At 45.2% G+C, this 16600-nt stretch overlaps 1 long non-coding RNA gene across 1 annotated transcript; it reads left to right on the forward strand.

Moving 5' to 3' along the window:
- The first annotated feature begins 5359 nt into the window (after positions 1–5359).
- On the forward strand, positions 5360–12781 carry LOC131511872 (uncharacterized). The gene is made up of 2 exons (XR_009261789.1): positions 5360–5453; positions 8343–12781. It is a non-coding gene; the product is annotated as an uncharacterized LOC131511872 (long non-coding RNA).
- Positions 12782–16600: the final 3819 nt, after the last annotated feature.

Here is a 16600-nt window from a genome sequence, read left to right on the forward strand (position 1 = left end):
TCCCCCACCACCTCCCCTCTAGCAACCACCAGTTCTCTGCAGTCAAGAGTCTGTTTTGTGTTTGCCCACCCCTCCCTTTCCCCCTTTGCTGGCTTGTTTTGCTTCTTAAATTCCACATTTAGGAAACATCATATGTATTTGTCTTTCTCTGACTAAGTTAATTCACTTAGCATAATCTTCTCTAGCTCCATCCATGTCATTGCAAATGGCAAGATTTCATTCTTATTTTATGGCTGAGTAATATTTCATTGTATTTATATATCACCTCTTCCTTATCCATTCATCAGTTGATGGACACTTGGGCTGTTTCCATAATTTGGCTATTGTAGATAATACTTCTATAAACATCAGGGTGCATATATCCCTTTGAATGAGTATTTTTGCATTCTTTGGGTAAATATCTAGTAGTGTGATTGCTGGATTGTAGGGTAGTTCTGTTTTTAACTTTTTGAGGAATCTCCATACTGTTTTCCACAGTAACTGTACCAGTTTGCATTCCCACCAACAGTGTGAGAGGGTTCCCCATTCTCCGCATCCTTGCCAACACCTGTTGTTTCTTGTGTTGTTGACTTTAGCCATTCTGACAGGTATGGGGTAGTATCCCATCATGGTTTTGATTTGTGTATTTCCCTGATGATGAGTGATGTGGATCATTTTTACATGTGTCTATTGGGCATCTGTATGTCTTCTTTGGAGAAATGTCTGTTCATGTCTTCTGCCCATTTTTAAGTTGGATTATTTGTTTTTCTGGTGTTGAGTTGTATCAGTTCTTTATTTATTTTGGATACTAACCCTTTATCGGATATGTCATCTGCAAACATCTTCTCCCATACAATAGATTGCTTTTTAGTTTTGTTGAGTGTTTCCTTCACTGTGCAGAACTTTTTATTTAATACTAAGTTGTTTTTATTACTATAGCTTTATAACAATATAACAACTTCTGAAATCAGATCTTAGTCCTCCACTTTTAACCTCTTCTTCAGAGTTGTTTAGGATGTTCTAGGTCATTTGTATTTCCATATGAATTTTAGGATCAGTTTGTCAATTTACATTTTAAAAATGCCTGCCAAGCTTTTGATTGGGATTGCTTTGAATCTATAGTTTTTACATACTTTACTTCTTTCCTGAGCCTTAATTTCCTCTTCTTTAATGTGGAAATGATTCCTGCATTGCCAGTCAATTGGGAGGTCTATATGGGCCAGTACTGTAAAACTTCTGAAATAGGGCCTGAACCAGGATAGAAACTAAAAGACGTTAGTTCTTTTATACCTTGTCCTATGACAGAACTTTGCATGTTTTATCCCAAACCTTCCCTGTAGATTTCCCTCTGTCATTTTTGGAAATTTCACCATCAGAACCTGGCCTGCAGTGAATGTGATGCCCCACCCCCACCTCTTTTTGGCCTTCTGTCTTTTAAGTGGCCTCAAAGACAGTGTCTTCAGGATCTGTTTAGTTTCAATCACCACAACAAAGTCTGGGCTCAAGTTCTGGTCATTATACTGCTGGACTTCCACAGTCAACCTCCCAACTGGATTCTTCCTCTAAAGGTTCAATTTTCTCCAAAGTTATCTGAGTTCCAGTCTCTTGGTTAAAAATGTGTTCAGTTGCAGGTTACAGTGAATTTGGCTAATGATGGCTTAAACAAAGAGGGGTTTATTTCACTCACATAACACAAAGACTAGAGGTAGGCAGTTGCTTGTGTTGGTTCAGATGGTTAACAATGGGACTAGAATACCAAAGGACTTCCCTTTTTCTGATCTGCCATGCTTAACCTTATGGCTTTCACTCTTAGGCTTATTTTCTCATGGTCACAAGATAGCTGCCAGGGCTCCACACAGTATATCACTTTAAGGCAGGAAGAAGGATGTTGGAGAAATAAAGCTTTCTCAGAATACTTCCTCCCCCAGTAGACTCCTGCTTATTTCACATTATCCAGAATAGGCTCGCATGGCCACCCCTAGCTGCAAGGGAGTCTAGGAACGCAAGGAATAGAATTTTTGCTACCTGTCACCAGGCTTGGACACTTTAGCACCCTACACAAAGCCGGGATTCTAGGAGCAAAGAACATGCAGAGAATGGGCATTAAGCAGGCAATGGACAGTGTCTTTTACACTTAGTTCTCTTACCTAAGACTGGAGATAATAATGAGGTTGTTGTGGGGTTAAATAAGGTGACACATAAGGGGCTTAGCACTGTGCCTGGCCCATGTTTAGTGCTGAATAAATGATATATATTATTTTTATTACAGTTAGTATCTTCCTTGACAAGGTTCAAAGAATTCCTTCATTGCTCAAAAAGCCCATTCAGCCTCCTGTGAAATTAAGTCCTTACTCTGGGCATGAAATCTTGCCACCTCTCTGCCCTCCTTTCCTGACCACAGAGCAGTGCTGGGGCAGATATTTAAGAGCATTTGGTGTGTTCCCGGCAGTGGCGCTGTGGTAGAGAGCAAGGCACACATAGCTCCTGCCCTTGTGGGCAACAGGTAGTAAACAAACAAATAAACAAGCAGGACCGATTGCAGTTAGTGATGAGCAGTGTGCAGGAAATAAACAGGGTGGAGAGTTAGAAGGTTGAAAGGATGCTCTTAGATAAGGCAGCCTGGGAAGGCTTTTCTGAGGACCCGTTTGAACTGCAAATTGAAGAGTCGAGCAGGAGCCTCCAAGGGAAATGTATTCCAGGCCAAGAAAATGAGCAAAGATCTAGAAGTATGGAAGGGTTGGTGTACTTGAGGAGGCTGGAAGGGGGTTAGACCACCCAGAGCTCAAGGGGAGTGTTGGAGAAGAAGGTACAAGAGGCTGCAGGCAAAAGCCAGCCTTGGCAGGCTCTGTAGCCATGGTAAGGACTTAAAAAAAATTTTTTTAATGTTTATTTGTTTTTGAGAGACACACAGTGAGAGTGGGGGAGGGGCAGAGAGAGAGGTAGACACAGAATCCTAAGCAAGCTCCAGGCTCCCAGCTGTCAGCACAGAGCCCAATGTAGGGCTCGAACTCACGAACCATGAGATCATGACCTGAGCTGAAGTTGGACACTTAACTGACTGAGCCACCCAGGTACCCCAATGGTAAGGAGTTTAGATTTTTGTTTTAAGTGCAATGAGGAGACATTGAAAAATTTTTAGCCTGGGAGAGATGTGATCTGATTAAAGTTTCAGATGATCACTCTGGCTGTTCATTCATTCATTCAGCCACTATTTATTGAGTGTCAGACAATGTGCTAGGCACCAGAAATAGAAGTAGTGAACAAAATAGAGAAAACCCCTGCCCTGTAGGTGACGTACATCCTTTTCCAAGGATTTTCTGGGACACAGTAATTTTAGTGCTAGAATAGGGAGAGACCTGGGCAAATTGAGATAGTCATCCTACGTGGAACAGACATTATTTCCCACTAGAAATAGAAAATAAGCAAGACAAACAAGTAAATGGTATGATTGGTTCAGTAGTGATAAGGAAGAGGATCTGAACATTTGAGTAAAGGATGATGTTTTAGATCAGGTGACTAGGGGAAGTTTCCCTGGGAAGGTGAAGGAAGGGCACTAGCAATATTAAAGTTTTGGGGGAAGAGTTTTCCAGGTAGAAGGAACAGTAGATGCAAAGGCTCTGAGGCCACTGTCTGCCTGATGGTGTTTGCAGAGCAGTAAGAAGAGCAGTGTGGCTGGAACAGAAAGTATGAGTACCAGAGTGTTAGAGAGGTAGAGGAGGGAGGGCTTATGGTAGGGTTATGTAGGGCTTTGTAGAGCATTATCAGGACTTTGCTGTTCTCTGCGATGGGAACCATCAGGGGTAAGGAAGAGAAGATTGAGAGCTTATGAGTATCACTCTGGTTGCTGTGATAATAAGAGACTGAAGGGGCAAATCAGAGCAGGGGGCTCTGTTCCTGTGATGAAACTATGACAGTCATCCAAGTGAGAGCTGCTAGGGCTTTGGACCAAGGAGAGGTATATTGTGGAGGCAGCATCATGTTGATGGGTTGAATCTGGTGGTGGGGGTAAGGGAGAAAGTGGGTGAAAGGTGATCTTTTGAGTCTTATTTGAACAGTGTGGGTGGGGTGGAATCAAGAGTTTCACGTGGAGAAGTGCATGGTATCTGCAAGTAGAGATATTGGGGGTGGGGAAAATGTTGTTTAGCCCTTAGGGGACAGCTGTGGACTGGAATGTAAGTTAGGGAATCCGTAGCAAATGCATGGTATTAAGGCTATGAGGTTGGGTGTTATCTAGGAAGGAAATATAGAGAGAAGGAATTGAAAGATTGCTCCCAATTTTACGCTCCATGGTAATACATACCTTTGCCACTGTTTCATGCTGGGTAGAGTGAACCTTACTCCCTTGACTTTGGATTGACCATGTGACTTAGCTTGGCCAATAAGATGTTAGCAGATATTATGCTTGTGTAGTTTGGTTTGGTGCCTCATGCTTCTGTCATTGCTGGAAGAATATACCATAGGGAGCCGGACCCCTCAATCTAGCCCCTGAATAAGACACATGGCACAGAATTGCTCCAGCTACCCAACAAATTCACGACCTCAAGCAGAGCTGCAGCTGGCCCACAAATGCTAAACAAGAATAAAATGCTTATTGTCATATACAGTTTGTGGTTACTTGTTATGTGGCATGAACTGACTGACACACCTCCCTTCAGCCTCTTGTTCCCATTTTTTTTTTAACTCCAGCTCTCCTGCACATTTTAACAGTCTAGAGTCTCCCAGCAGCCAAAGCTTTCCTCTTCTTATCCAAGACCTTCAAATCCTATCCCCTCAGATCTTGCTGGACCAGCTGAGGGGTGTTAGAACACAGCTTTGTTTCTAATAGTGGTAACTCGGCAAGCACACAATGCTTCAGCAGGCCTAGAACACATTTCACACACTCTTGTTGGTCCTAGCAACCTCACGTGGTGAGTGTTCTTACCCTTGTCTTACCAAGGAGGCAGTGGAAGGTCAGAGAGGAGAGTCTTGTACCAGATCCCACAGCTGGAGGAAAGTCAGAAGCCCAGAGGCTGAGTGGAAAGCCTAGTGTTCTTGGGGCCAAGCAGAAAGAGAAAAGCAAACACGGGCATTCTGGGTACAGGGTGGAAGGGAAATTTGTCTCTCACCAAATAACCATTTGTTCTTTTTGAATTCTGTACCGTGTATTACCTACACACACACACACACACACACACACACGCGCACTTGCACACATACATACACAGCCCAGGAATCACGAGTAATATTAACACACTTAAAGAATCCATCTATGAGTTGAAGGACTGGGAAAGGGATTTACAGAGGTACATTTTTTCTGTTTCTAGTTCTGTCCAAGGGAGGAAGCCTGCGGAGCAATATCCCAGCAAGGCTTCTCCATTCCTAGTTCCAATTTCCCCACCAGGACTTTGGATGGATGGAGACTCATGAGCTGGAAGCACTTAAAGTTCTAGAGGAGGAGAGCCTGCTCTGCATGGGATCCTGCCCTGCATTGTGTGGTGAGCATGCTTCCTGGGGGTCAGAAACCTCTGGGGTACCAGTGCCCCCTTTTCCTGGCAGCAGGGTCCAGAGACAGACAGCTACTGACATGTCAGCCTGGAGAAACCCCAAATCGAACCCCCTTGAGCTCTGACACCCCTCTTTGAATGCACACGCCTTCTAGTAATAGTAGTCCCATTCAAGTGTGGGTGCTTTTTGTTTAAAAAACAGAGAGATAAAGTCCACATCTGTCCACAGCCCCTCCAGTCTCTCCGCCTTTGATTTCCCATCTATAAAAAGAGGTGTTGTGTGGCGGGGTGGGGGTGGTGGGGTTGGGTGAGGAGAGGGTGAGCATCTCAGGCTGGGGCTGAGGAGGTACCTAGGAGGGAGGGAGGATTAGAATCTTGGGGGGACAAAAGCCGCCCTCTGAAAAGGCAAACTCACAATGACCACAATGAGCATAGCTTTGTTTTGTTTTGTTTGTTTTCCTTTTGGTCCGTACATATCAAAGCATTGAAACTTCCAGTGACATTAAAGGAAGATAGATGTGAGATATTAAACAAATGCGGGTGAAGAAAAGACTGCCAGGACAGCAGGCTGGCAGGTGGGACTTGAAAAGGCTGCATTTGCAGTTGCAGAAAAGAGAAACTCTTCTTTCAATCCAGTATCCCAAGAGGCCTGGACAATTGGGGTAAATTCGGAGGATCAGACGTGCAGACAAAACCAGCATCTGCATTTGAAACGGGCTCCCGGGGGCTCTTCAGGGAAGCTAGCGGCGGGATCTGCCCGCTGACGGGTTGGTCCTGTCCAGATAACATCCCAGAAAGCCTGCCGCTCTGATTGCCGACCCTGGGTGTCCGGGTCCAGGAACTGCCCCGAAAGAAACCCTGCGCCAAAAGCTGGAGGGCGGCAGAACGGGCGGATGCCCCCGGGGCTTGGCTCTTTTGCTGAAGGTCACCTCCAAACGGGACTGGGAATAAACTCTCCTTGTTTGCCTCTCGCCCGGCCTAAGCCTCGGGTCCTCTTGGGTGTCGTCCAGGACGCCCGGCACGGCTGCTTACAATGGCGCTCAGACGACAGATGGCGGGCGGGGAGGGGAGGGGCGCGGGCAGGTGCGCGGGGGAGACGCGCCGCCGCAGCGCGAGACGCCGTCTGTCGGCTGAATGGATTGCCGCCCGTCGGCTGCAGCGGCGGCCGCCGGGCCCCACGAACAATAACCGAATTCTCCGACCCCACCCCCACCCCCGCGCCGGGCTGGGCCACGCGCCAGCCGGGCGAGCGGACCATTGTGCTGCGCAGGCCGGGCTCGTCTATTCCGGTGCGCCGGAGCCTCGGGGCTGGGCCAGTGTGCGCCCGCGCACACGCACACGCACACGCACGCTCATACGCTCCCGCGGGGCTCGGGGCCAGTGAGTCCCTGAAAAGGTCATAGGTGTGGCGAGCCCCGTGCCGAGGACGCAGTGGCTTTCTTTAATGGCACACAAGCCGACTAGAGAAAGCAGGGGCGTTTGCTTCGGACTGACAGTATCAGAAGCCAAGGGGCCACAGTGTCAGCCAGGGCAGCCACATCGAGAGCCCTGGATCGGAGTTGGAAGGGCTGCAACCTGGCCGTGGCACTGCCACGTGTTGGTGCCAAGTGGGTGCGCCCGCTGAGTACTTTTTCAAGAGCGCTCATTTTGCCTCGCTAGCCGGTAGGTCTTCGCAACTAGTGTTGTAGGCTAGGTCCCTTCCCCGTGCTTTATACTCCTTAAAATGAATCTGAACCCAGCAAGGCAGGAGACAGGACAGCAGCCCTTTCTGCCCATCCCCTTAGGCCTAAGCTTTCCTGAAGTCCGGAGGTACTTGTATGAGTTTAGTGGAGTGTTCAGTCCTGAGGGCAGTGGAACAATTGGGTGCATCCATTGCAAATGGAGGAAGTACCCCTTTGTTATTGAGGAGCTAATGGCAGCCGGGTGACCTGAGGCTGTGGATGTTTGCATGTTTAAGGTATGCGTGTGCGTGTGTGTGTGTGTGTGTGGCTTTGAGAGGGGGTATGTGTGCCCTCAGGGCTTCTAAGAAGTGCTTCAGTGACCTTCCCTCCCCCACTTCCCTACACTGTGTGGACAAGTGACAATGAACACTACACAACAAAGGAAACGTGAGGCTCTTGTTTTGAAAAAAATTATTCCCTGTAGTAAATGGAGGGGGTGCCCTGTGAGAGGAAGTCCCTTATAATGGCCACAATTCCTGTCCTGCCTTTCTCTAGTAGCGACAGGGTTCTGTGTCCTTGCTGCTATCACTCAACTGGATTATATGTAAAACATTATAATCCCTGCCTCCTTGCTTTCTTTAATTATTTGCTTCCATTTTGGGATCCGTGTATAATCCGTGTATAATATGATACATATGTATCATGCATACATGGTATACACATAAAAATATATATGTATATGTTTGTGTGTGTATATATATATATATATATATATATACACACACACACACACGTGTGTGTTTGTATACGGATATAGGGCTTGCGGGACCATGGAGAAGTCATTTTATTAGTTCAGTCTTGATTGTGATCTCTCCTTTTTTTTTTTTCCTTTAAAGCAATGCATACACCCTGTTAGAAGAACAGTCAGTAATTCTGCTTTACAAAGTAATAACACACCAGAAGGGAAATTCAACATTTTTCTGGTGCAGTATTTCTCAGGTTTTGTCATTCACATACCACCCTTGTGACTTTTGTCATATCATGTACCACCTATAACAGTATTTACTTAATATGTTTCTGTAAGTCCTCTTGCTTTTTCACTTAAATTTATTTTTAAAGGATGTTTTAGAGGTGACTCTGAGGACATGGTAACATGACTGTGGCTCCCTTTTCATCCGCTTCAAAATGAATCTCTCTCTCTCTTTCCTTCACTAAACAGTTGTAGGGACCGGTGAAAAGAATGAGGAATGGTTGTTCTCCCCCATCAGTTCATGAAATACTTGAAACAAGGTTGGAGAAGAGGTGGAGCCTGTGGAATTTGGGCCTGATCTGTGGCCCCTCAAGGGAAGGCTGACACTGGGCCAGATGAAGACACCTGTGCCTCATCCCAGCAGCTAAGAAGTTGTTGAACCAGTGGGTAAGTTCCCTTGTTCCTGGGGTTGGTGACTGCATGAAACCCAGACCGAGGAGGTATTTTCCAGATGCTTCTGTAGGAGATGGGCAGCATGACCACATCTAAGCTGCCTTGATTAGGATAGGGTCCTTTCCCCCTTTTTTCTGCCAACAGAATGCCCATCCCTTAGGGTGCTCCAGCACTTGGACCTGAGCCTCAGTGAACTGGCAGAGAGAGGAAGGACAAACAGAGCATACATCCAGTGACCTAGAACTGCTGAAAGAGGCAGATGGCAACATGAGTTTTAAAAAAATAAGCACTACAGATATTTAAATATAGTAAAAAGAGACTGTGGAGCTAAAAATATGATTTCCCAATTAAATGGTTCAGTTGATGAGTTGAAGGAGAAAATGATCACTACTGAGATTCAGATATGCAGCCTGGTAAATCAAGGTCAGCAAATAGCTTAAAGTTCAGAACAAAAAATATAGAGATGGAAATTAGAGGGAAAAATGCTTTGGAAGGGCAGATCTAATGACCTAACATATAAATAACAGGACTTCCAGAAGAAGAAAATGGAATAGATGAAAGAAATAATAAATGTGATTGAAAAATATTGCCCTGAGCTGAAGGAAAACTTCAGTCTGTAAGATTGAAAAGATTCCCTGGGGGCTCTCTGCAGGCTCAGTCGGTTGAGCGGCCTAATTTGGCTCAGGTTGTGATCTCATAGCTCGAAGGCTCATGAGTTCAAGCCCCCAACTGGGCTGTGTGCTGACAGCTCAGAGCCTGGAGCCTGCTTCAGATTCTGTGTGTGTGTGTGTGTCTCTCTCTCTGCCCTCCTCTGCTCACACTCTGTCTCTGTCTCTCTCTCAAAAAATAATAAAATAAACAACAACAGCAACAAAAAAGATTTCCTGAATTTCAGACTGAACTGACAAGAAAGTACCTAGGTCTATTTCTGAACCCTAAGGATAAAAGAGGAAAATGTTATAAGGTCCAGGCAATTACCTCAACTGACCTATAAAGAGAAAAGAACCAGATTGGCATTACACTTTTCATCTAGTACTAAAGCTAGAAGCTAATGAAATAGACTTTATAGGACTGTGCCTATTCAAGTTATCTACCTGTTAAGGAAAAAGAAATATATCGAGGCTAATCATAAGTGAACCAGGAGAGAATGGAATGCAAAAGTAGAATGGAACATTCAAATTAACAAGGGGGAAAATGGAAACCAGCAAAAATAAGAAAAAGTAAAAGAGAGAGGAAAATACTTACAGTCTGTTCTCTTTATTCTAGGATTCCATATCTGCAAATTTACCTACTTGCTAAACTTGCTTTGTAACCCCAAAATCAGTATTGCGAAATGCAGTATGTACAGGGAATACAAGATATATGGCTACTTTGGAAAACAGTTTGGCAGTTTCTTACGAACTAAACTCTTACCATATGATCCTAATTGAACTCCTAAGTATTTAACCAAATGAGTTGAAAATTTATGTTCGCATAAAAGCTGCACATGGATGTTTATGGCAGTCTTATTTATAATTACCAAAACTTGGAAGCAACCACAATGTCCTTCAGTAAATGAATGGATAAAATTAACTGAAGTACATGAAGACAGTGAATATTATTCAGTGCTAAGAAGAAATGAATCATCGAGCCATGAGAAGATATGGAGGGGCCTTAAAGCATATTACTAAGTGAAAGAAGTGATCTGAAAAGGCTATGTACTGTATGATTCCAACTATATGGCATTCTGGGAAAGGCAAACTATGGAAGCAGTAAAAGATCAGTAGTTTCAATGTTAAAAAAAATTAAAAGAAAAAAAGATCATTAGTTTCTAGGGGTTGAGAGGAGAGAGGGAGGAATGAATAGGTGGAGCTCAGAGGATTTTTAGGTCAGTGAAACTACTCTGTATGATACCAAAATGGTGGATACATCTCATCATACATTTGTCCAAACCCATACAATGTATAACACCAAGAGTGAACCCTAATGTCAAGCATGGATTTTGGGTGACAATGATGTGTCAATGTAGGTTTATGACTTGTAGCAAATATAGCACTCTGGTGTGGGATGTTGATAGTGGGGGAGGGAGTGGCCACGTGTGTAGGGACACAAAGGGTATGCAAAAACTTTTTGTATATTTTCCTTTGGTCTTTTCTAATATCTAGAAAACTTAATCCTGACAGGTGTACTTAAAGTACCTCCCTACCTCAAGCCCTGCTTCCCCCAACTGTGTTAAAATGGGAAGCCGTTTTTCAAAAAGCAAGAAAATAAAAACAAAAAAGGAAGCCATATTTTCACCATAATAGAAAAATAAGATATACTTAAAATAAGTAGAAGGTAGCCGAAAAAGTGAATATAATAAAATCAAAACGAAGCTATTAAATTCTAGCTGCTATTGCCAGCAGATGGCTCAGAGCTAAGGCCTGCTCAATATGTTATAAAGGAAGATCACAGTCATTAGAGAAGTGTTAAAGGCCCGCCAGCACCAAATGGAGACCTTCTCTTCTACAGGATTAAGGAACTGAAAAGGGACTGCAAAGGACAGTGCTCCTTCAGTGCCTGCTTTGATATCATTTGAGGCTCTGCTCCTGTGTCACCTAAAATTCCTGGTGTCTGAGCTCCAGTCCTTGGGAAATGCTGATTTAGTCTAAACCTATAGCCAGCCCCTGGAAAGATGGGCACCTCACACAAGGTCAAACAGCTGGGTGGTAGTGTGTCCTACCACACCAGGCTGGCTCCTCCTGAAGAAACAGAATTCTCTCTAGATGTTTTAAAGAAGCAGCAAAATCAGGAGATGACATTCAGTTCTATTCTTTGCTGGTCGTGGAAAATAACTCCTTGCTCTTTTCCTTTCAGTCACTTAGACAAATAATCTCATTTATATGAAAATTAAAATAGATGTTCAAGGGGTGGCATGGAATATATAAAGCACGGAATATATCTAGGAGGAGAAAAATATTCATCAAGAAACCATTTAAAATGCTTTGTCTTGTTTCTCAGGGCGGGGAAGGAATTTAAGAATAGAACTCACGGAAGCAAGAGTTCCAAATGGAAGAGAACAGTGGTGGGTAATTATAATGTGATGGGTAATTATGGTTTTCCAGGAAGTGCCTGAATTACAGGGCCGGTGTCATTTCCATGTTGCTTCCTTCTGAGAAAAATAATGCAAGCCAAAAAAAATTGACGTGTGGCCCGTAGGCATTTGAAACCTGTACACACCTTGTCCAAGGCAAGGCAGCTTTGTTTCAGGAGCTCACGACTGTCCCCGTCCTTCTTCCAGCTTGGGTCACCTGGCGTGAGGGGTAGCTGTCAGTGACTTCTCCACCTCCCCTGACCGCTCTCTATAGTGAAGGTGGCACTGTTCACCAGGCTCCTCCCTGGCTTCTCTGTGGCTCCAAGAGAGATGAAATGGCGAGAAAGTCAACACTGATGAGGTCATGGAGAATGGGCAGCCGTGAAATAGCAGATTCTGTTTCCCTTCTCTGTACAAAGGCAACCTTTCATTCCCTTGGAAAAATCCACCGTGGGCCCTCGTGAAGAAGTGGTCTTCCCCAGGACTCCTGTTTACTTAGCTCTCGCCTAGGAGGCCAGGACTGGCTGACACAAATGCCACCCTTTTTAAGGCATACTGACCTCAAATTGGCAGCGTGGAGAAATGAGAGTTTGTGTGTGGAGCCCACAGGGAAGGTCCATGGAATTTTCCTGCACCATTTTGACTGCAACAGGAGCAGCTGTTTTATGCAGTTGTTTTGATGCGGGGACATTTTGACTCAGCCTAAAACCCAACTGTTAAACTTTAGGCTTAAAAAAAAAAAAAAGGCCAAGTACACGCATTCCTATCGTATTCCTGAGCCTCACCTCCTTGGGGTGGGGTAAGAATCAGAAATGGAATGGGGTGATAAGATTCTTTTTGCAAATTGATGATTTTAAAACGTGTTTTACACTTTGACAAAACCGGTCAGAGCATCAAGAAGGTGGCATCAGAGTGGTAACGTTCAAACATCCAGCTGCTCATCTAGCCCCACTCTTGGCCCCCAATATGGCACCCTTTTTCTCATATTGTCTTCCGTGTTGATTCTTGTCACAGCCCCAACACACACTCTGTAGAGACAGGCACCCCTTCTTCTGAGCCTCTGACAGTAACAGCTGTTCAGTGCCTGCTTACTTGACTAATAGAATAAAATGTGCTTATATTCAGCTGGGACTTTCCCACATCTCTGAAAAGCAAAGATGATAAATGAAGAAAGATCTCTAGACCAGTGGTTTGGTTTCTTCAAACTCTTTGACCACAATCTGTAAGAACAAAAAAACTTTATATTGCAGCCCACTGTAGTATAATCACACGCGCGCGCGCGCGCACACACACACACACACACACACACACACCTGATACAAAAGTTTTATGAAATAAAACTCCCATTCACTTTGTTGTTTTCTATTCTAGGTTATTTTGTTCTCTATTTCATTTTTTAAAATGCTTGAAAATTCTGCATTCGGTTGATTTGATGAACACCTAATGAATGGTGACCCACAATATGAAAAAAACACTCCTGACACTTGCTGGACTGTTTCTGACACTCCTCACAGGACACCAGCCTCCTATGTCACCACTTCTCCCTAACTGGCCTCCCTGAAGGTACATGAGAAGGCATTGCACCACGGGGGGAGAGCTGCCTGCAGGGATGTGGAGAGAGTCTGAGAGAGGGCAGAAGGCCACTTTTGGCCACCCAGAGCCCTTCTGGCCAGCGCTCCGCTCTCCTGTCTGCAGCCCCTTCCTTCTTGTTATAATTCCTATGTGCTCTTGCCTCAGCACTCACCCTTGCCCCCTCTGTGGTCCCGCCTCTCAGTCCCTGATTTTCTTTGAAACACATGAGTGAGGTGTGATTGACACGTAAAAGTCTGTAGATATTTAATACGTACAACTCAGTGAGTCTGGGGACCAAGTTTATGCCTGTGAAACAATCACCACTGAGGCCATAGCCATGTCCATCACCTTCCAAAATTTCCTCTTGCCCCTTTATTTATTATTATTGTTGTTGTTGTTGTTACTATTATGTGTGTGGTAAGAACACTTAACATAAAATCTGTCCACCTACAAAATTTTAAGCAATACAGTATTGTTAGCTATAGACACTATACAATAGATCTCCCCAATGTACTTATCTTGCATACCTGAAACTTTGTGCTCTTTGACCATCACCTCCCCATTACGTCTGCTCCCCAACCCCTGGCAAGCACCATTTTATTCTCTGCTTCTATGAGTTTGACTATTTTAGATTCTACCTAGAAGTGAGTTTATGCAGTATTTGTCTTTCTGTGTTTGGCTTATTTCAGTTGGAATAATGACCTCAAGTTCCATTGTATTAATCAGAGTTCTTCAGAGAAACAGAACCAACATGATACATATATACATTTATTATGGGGTTCCTGGGTGGCTCAGTCTGTTAAGGGTCTGACTTCAACTCAGGTCATGATCTCATGGTTCGTGAGCCTTGCATTGATTGGGCTCTCTGCAGTCAGCATAGAGCTCACTCCGGATCCTCTGTCCCCTTTTCCTCTGCTCCTCCCTCTCTCGTGCTCTCTCTCTCTCTCAAAAATAAATAAACATTAAAAAGAAAAAACAAAAACAAACCTTGCCATTAAAAAAAGAGGACATTTATTATAGGAACTGACTCATGCTGTTATGGAGGCTGAGATGTCCCACAGTCTGCCATCTGCAAGGCAGAGAACCAGGGAAGCCAGTGGCTGAGAACCAGGAGAGCACTGGTGTAAGCCTGGAGACCCAGGAGCTCCAATATGTGATGGCAGGAAAAGATGGATGTCTCAGCTCAAGAAGAGAGAGCATATTGGCCCTTCCTTCACCTTTTTGTTCCAACTGGGTCCTCAATGGATTGAATGATGCCTGCCCACATCGGTGAGGGTGGACCTCTTTACCCAGTTGACTGAATGAATCAAATGCTAATCTCTTCTGGAAACACCCTCACAGGTACATCCAGAGATAACGTGTTACCAGCCATCTGGGCATCCCTTAGCCCAGTCAAGTCGACACATAAAAGTAATCGTCACATCCATACATATTGTTGCAAATGACAGAATTTCCTTGTTTTTCTTTATTTTAAGGCTAAATAATATTCCATTGTATATGCCACAATTTCTTTGTGTATATGCCACATTTTCTTTATCCATTCATTTGTCAGTGGATATGAGGGTTGTTTCCATACCTCTACTATGGTGAGTCTCAGCCCCTGACTTAGCGTACCCAAGCACACCATGCCCCACTTGACAAAGGTCCTGATGAACTGATCTTTGGACCAGAAGATTCCTGCCACTGCATGCGGACAATGGGGGAAGATAGAATTTGGTGCCCAAGTCCTCCAGATAAGGTCCAAGTGTCACAAAGGAGACACTGTGTTAGTACCTCAGAACTAGAAGGGGTTTGAGCCATTACCTACACGAAGCCTTCCTTTTACAGACACGGTTGGGGCTCAGAGCCTCCCCCAGATCTTCACGCTCCATCAGAACATGCCCACCTAGCATGGCAGAGCTTCTCCCAGCCCCACGTGGGCTGGCCTGGCCACTAGCATTGAGTCCTGCCTGGGACACTTATACCACTGGTAGTGGTCTGATCTTGGGCAAAGCTCTTTGCCTCTGTGACCTCAGCATACTGATCTGTAAACATGGGGATAAAAACCCCGTCAAAAACAGTTGTTACCATGATCATTTTATTCATTGAACAAACATTTGTTAAATTAGGAACTACTATATGCCAAGCTTTGTTCTAGACCCTAGGAATACAGCAATGAATAAGACAAACAATCTGTCATCATGGAATTTATATTCTACTGGGGGAGACAGTTAATAAGCAAATCAATAGGTGCATATATAAGCTAATATTCATAAGTGAAAAGGGCTATAAAAATGAGAGAGAGAGAGGAGAGATTTATGGAGGGAAAGCAATGTGGGAAGGCCTACAGGTCAAAGGTAAGCGGTGCTGCATTGCACCCAGTCCGGGCCACCTGCCCTGGCTGGGACACAGGGCCCTGTGCTGCTGGGTTCCCTCAGGCAGCTTTTTGGGAAGATCCAGCTGTGGGTTTCTGAAAGACTTTCCCAGTCAGAAAGGCCTGGGGTATGAGAATAGCATCTTGGGGATGTGAGGGTCTGAACACCCTCTCTGGCCTGTGGCCTGTGGTTGCCTCCCAGCCCCACTGAGCTGCTCCAGCGGACTTCTTTGTAGGCTGGTGGTTAAGCGGGCAGACACGTCTGGGTGCACAGCCCCTGCTGGTCCAGCCGCAGCCGTGAGCAAGTGCGTGTTGTGCTGCCTGCCTCCTCAGACAGAGTGCCACATCCTGGCCTTTCTCACACCCTCTCCCAGTTTTTCCAAAATTCCCTGGGGCAAATGAGACTCACTGTGAAGCTCAGACTATACTATGGAGGGGCTGGTGTGTCTCGTCTGGTGGGGTCCCCTGGCAGGGTCACTGGCAAGGACATCTCCTGGCTTCTAGCCCTGGAAGAGGGGCAGATCTGTCAGAGCAGGTAGAGTTAGTCTGGTTCCCTTCCTTCTTCTTCTGCCTCCCCTCTAGTCTATAGTTGCCTCCTTCCCGAAAGAGGTGACAAATGAGCCATCCTTGGTGAAGGAGAGAAAGGACAGCACACCAAGCTCCCTGTGACTGAGACAGTGGTGGTGACGGCCAGTCAGGGAGGGGCAGTGACCTCAGCCTGAGCATGTGCGGTGTCAGAGCCTGGGAGCCCAGCTGGCGTGGCCAGCAAGAGACGGCGGGAAGTCTGGCTGGAGTGTAGGCTGAGTCATCTCAGCGCGGCAGAGTCCGGGGTAGTCACGCCTGTGAGTGATGAGCACCTTGAGGAAAGACGACGTCACTGAAGTGTCTGGAAGGTGAATCAGGGAGCCACAGAATAGAGGGCTCTGCATTCCTGGGGATGGCTTCCTCTTACTGCCTTGTTCTGATAGGTTTTCTTCCCTGAGTGACCTCAAAGGAATTTTGAGCTTTGCAGTTGATGTTTCTATAGCAAAATGAGCTGGGGTGTTTCAGAGCGCCACAGGGTGAAATCTGTGGGGT

This window comes from Neofelis nebulosa, chromosome 5 (assembly GCF_028018385.1).
Source record: "Neofelis nebulosa isolate mNeoNeb1 chromosome 5, mNeoNeb1.pri, whole genome shotgun sequence".
Classification (NCBI taxonomy): domain Eukaryota; kingdom Metazoa; phylum Chordata; class Mammalia; order Carnivora; family Felidae; genus Neofelis; species Neofelis nebulosa.